The sequence below is a fragment of the Harmonia axyridis genome, chromosome 7 (genome assembly GCF_914767665.1).
Source record: "Harmonia axyridis chromosome 7, icHarAxyr1.1, whole genome shotgun sequence".
NCBI classification, from domain to species: Eukaryota; Metazoa; Arthropoda; class Insecta; order Coleoptera; family Coccinellidae; genus Harmonia; species Harmonia axyridis.
The window spans coordinates 30,370,240-30,375,122 of NC_059507.1; positions in this window are offsets into that span (position 1 = coordinate 30,370,240).

Below are 4,883 nucleotides of genomic sequence, written 5' to 3' on the forward strand. Positions count from 1 at the left end.
GATTTGTTCATGTACATTGTTGTGTTTCATTTGTCATTATGGTTGCTTTCACGAATTCAACACAAGGTTTGAAAAATGTTCGCAAGGAATCTTTCAACACTTATTTTTAATTTGAGGAATTTTGTTTCATTAAAAAGTTCTGGTAACAATTTAATTTGGATAGCCTTTCATTAGTGAAACATGCCTTAAAAAAACCATCCTTTCAACTTTACAGCAATTCTTATTTTTGGAATCGAGTAACTCTTCAACAAAAGGCCTAATGCCCGCAACTCACGAGGCGTCCTCTCGAGAGTTTGGAACTGTAAAATGATCCGAACGCTCGAACATGGTTGCCTCGTGAGTGGACGCCTTAAGGTCTTTTATTTACATGAAAGACTCTCTTTAATTTTCGACATAATATTCACCCCCTAAAACTTTCGCAAGTAATTGGTAACACCATGTATATCTTTTTGAGCGCTTTCTATGTCAACACAGAGTTTGTTGCATATATGCAGATGGAGCTATAGCCAGCAAAAACTTCAGTAGCAATTTCTTATTTCTAGCACAGAAGCAGAAATAGTTGCTGCTAGTGAAGCCGCTAAAGAAATTGTTTGGCTCAAGCGTCTATTTGAAGAAAAAATCGATGTGAGATCCGCTCCAACGTTGATGCTTGATAACGAAGCTGCAATCAAGTTAAGACAGAATCCAGAATATCACCGTCGTAGGTTCAAAGCACGTTCATATTTGACATTTTTTTGTCTGTGTACTGGTGCTCGACAATTCAATTGAAGTGAAGGAGGTGTCATCAGGAGAAAGGCTTGAAGATATTATGACCTCTGTTCAAACCCAGACTACAAAAGTTGAAAAATGCAATGAGGTTGATAGAATGATTCAATGAGGGAAGGTTTTGAAGCCTGAAGGTTTAAGGCATTGAATATTGTTTTTATGGCAACACAGAGCTTGTTGCATATATGCAGATGGAGCTATAGCCAGCTACAAACTTCAGTAGCAATCTCTACCACAGAAGCAGAAATAGTTGCTGCTAGTGGAGCCACTGAAGAAATTGTTTGGCTCAAGCGTTAACTCGAAGATATGATCGATGTGAGATCCGTGCCAACATTGATGCTTCATAATAAAGCTGCAATCAAATTAACACAGAACCCAGAATATCACCGTCATAAAAAGCACATTCATATTCGACATTTCTTTGTCCGTGAAATGGTGATCGACAATATAATTGAAGTGAAGAAGCTGTCATCAGAAGACCAGCTTGAAGATATTACCTATGTTTAAACCTAGACTACAAATGCTGAAAAATAGAATGGGTTTTACTAGAATGAGAATGAGGAAAGGTGTTGAAGCCTGAAAGTTTGAGGCATTGAAGATTGTTTCTATGTCAACACAGAGCTTGTTGCATATATGCAGTAGCAATTTCTAGCACAGCAGCAGAAATAGTTGCTGCTAGTGAAGCCGCTAAAGACATTGGTTGGCTCAAACGTCTATTCGAAGAAATGATCGATGTGAGATCCGTGCCAACATTGATGCTTCATAATGAAGCTGCAATCAAATTAACACAGAACCCAGAATATCACCGTCGTAAAAATCACATTCATATTCGACATTTCTTTCTCCATGAAATGGTGCTCGACAATATAATTGAAGTGAAGAAGATGTCATTAGAATACCAGCTTGCAGATATTATGACCCCTGTTCAAACCCAGACTCCAAATGTTTTTGAAATGCAATGGGGTTGACTAGAATGAGAATGAAGGTTTGAAGCATTGAATATTAATTTAATCAAAGTAGTTTGAGAAAAAAGGAAAAGGTTTAAGTTGGATTTTATTATTTGAATAAAACTGCCAATTACACGAGTTCTAAATATCTTTATCCAGAAAAGATCTGTTAAATTCACTTCAATAGATTCCAACTTTGTTTTGTCAATAGAATTTTCACTTTTTCTGTTTGACATGACAAATAAAAGATGACTCACACAGATCTCTATTTAGTTTCATTTACAAACTTTCATGTTAAAAAAAAATAGCCGATGATTATAATAACCATGAACCTTATTCTTCGGCGCGTCTACGCAATATAATACTGGCCAAATGAATCTGTTTGACCCCAAATCTGAGCAGATATTCCAGAACCCGATCCAATCCTGGAATAAAACTGTGGGAAATCCAGACGGAGCGAAAGAGGAAGTGAACATCGATCGGCAGCAATGCCAGTATTCCGGAGTTCTCCGCATTTGTTTGGATTTCTGCGCAGAAATAACAATTGTAGAATCACACAATCGTAGAAAAAAGAGAGCGAGGCGTCCAATGGTGGCAGGCATCGCGACGTCAGCGTCCAATCCAGCCCCCGTTGGCAATAAGATCCACATTCCGAGAAACTCGAACTTTGCCGACTGTTCCGATTGGTCGGACGAATCCGCGAATCCCAAGAATTTCTGTTATTGTCATTGCCCGGACCTGTTTGCGTGGGTGGGAGCTTTTCCCGGAATACGAATCCAATTTGTCGTATTGTCGACAAATACTGGCTTTTCCGGTGTTCGGGAATTGAAAGAGGTGTGGTGCTGTTGACATTACAAGTGTTACATCCTGGATTAGTACTTTCTTCAATTCGATTTTTTGGCAACAGAATTATTGAAAATAGGTATATTTAAAGCACGGAATGTAGACGTTTTTTTTAAATAATAATAAATATAATAATAAATAAGTTTATTGAAGCAGAAAAAATATAACGAAAAACAGTTTCTGAAAATACAATTAATTCGTAAGGTACGCATCAATAAACAAACTACAACCCACAAAAGTATATACTTGTTCGGGGGGGAATAATATAAAAACCATAAACTCCAAAAAAACAACTACCAATGAGTTCAAATAAAACAAATACAATATAAGTACAACAAAACAAATGTTCTAAACAAAGTTAACCCTGTTGAAAATTTTTCTCCAAAATTCATTATCTTGTGACTTGATCCATGTCTTTATTCCTCTGGTGAAAAGCATTCGAGAATTCACTGCCCTTAAGTTTGAAGGTAAGATGCTATATAAAACCGGTGCAAGGTAGGTAAAAGTTCGCAATCCCAATGTCTTTCCGACTTGCGGTCGCTGTACTGATCTCATAATGTCTAGGTATTATCTGTGGTCGTTCAACTGGTATAACAAAAGCGATCTTCCATATAATTGCCTTATGCTGAATACCTCATCTTCCCTGTACAGAATATCAGTAGGGTATGTCATATTTTTCCTATACATTACTTTCGAAATCCATTTTTGTATAACCTCAAGGGTTCCATGATAATTGGGTCTCTGATGATATGTATGGGATTTGAGCTGAAGAAATACTTTTAAACATGATTTTATGCACAAGAGAGGATGATAGTTACATAGCACCAAAACTAGTTCTTTAATTCAATACAAAATTTCTTTCTAAGACACAATCTTATCTTTCTGGTGAAATTTCGCACGATCATAGATATCACCAGCAAAATAGTTGATTTAGCAAAATACAATGTGCCTGAATAAATTATTGAAAGTACGATGTGTAATTGACTGAGGCAATTGATTCGCCCAAACATTGCCACTTACGTCAAAATAGTATAATTCGACCTGATCCTTTGATGGGGTCATACAAGAGGTCATTGCAACAACATAAGTACAGTCAGATTGGGTCCAAAAGTTGATGGTTACCGAGCTATAGCTCGATCCGTTATGATATGCTTGCAGTAATTTTTAATTGAGATCACTTGATCTTGGGTGGCTAAAAGAAAACCTTCCGTTTCTGGATACATTGAAGCTGATGTGAGCCAATAGTTCGACGCTTCAATGTCGACATGATCCTGGTTCACCTCGTTGAAATGTCTTCTATGCAGGGGCTTCTCTCTCCATCTTTGCAGTTTGACTTGGGTTGTCTGCTGGTTGTGTGAAAATTGCTCCTTGTGAAGTTATAAAGGTGTTGATTCGTCTGCTTCACATAGTATTTTGTAGATCTCTGATGTACTTGCTTGATCTCTGAAGTATTCCCGTAGGCTTTCTATCTGCCCACTAGCAAGTTTCATGATGACCGTCAGACCCCTGCCTCCTTTATTTCTCGGCAGTGTAGTCCTCTCAATGCTGCTTTTCAAATGGTGCTTGTTTGCTTTTGTCCTGAGCCTTCTCATTTTACATTGCAAGTTTTCGATGTCTGTTTTGCCCCATGGAACTATAGATACCGAGAGAGTATGTTAGAATTGAACATGCATATGTGTTGATAGTTCTCGTCATGTGCTTGCTGTTGAGGTTTGTTTCTAAAATTTTTTTGGTTCTCCTAATGAACTCAGACGTTAAGTCTTGCTTCATTCTTTGGTGGTTGAGTTGTCGGTTCTGTTTCATTCCAAGGTATTTGTAAAGATCATCCGACTTCATTGCTTCTATTTCTTGTCCATTTGGAAGAGTAATCGGTTAGTCTTGAATTCTTCCTCGCACTACGCTGAGAGTACGAAATTTGTCCAATCCGAATTCCATACCTACATCTTTCGAAAAACTATTAATAACATGTGGAAAGGATAACGACGGTAATTGTTCATTAAACAGAAGAAAAAAAGATAAGGACACTCCCTCACAGAGAAGTGCTAACCGTAGACACGTGTTTCGGGCTTTTGGCCCTCATCAGTACTATGAAAAAGTGTTAGGATGAGCAACACTTGAAGAAAACAATAAACAAACGGAGTCAACAACAGAAGCCAGCCGTCCATTTGTGGTTTCAGCAGGAAGACCCAATGGGTTTTCGGGAAACAACCACCATCACAACATGGGAAGCTATAGCTTTCTGTGTGACATCCGAGTCCAGGAAGAATAACATATGAAAAGGCTAACGAGGGGAATTGTTCATAAAAGAAAGGAGAAAAGGACAAAGAC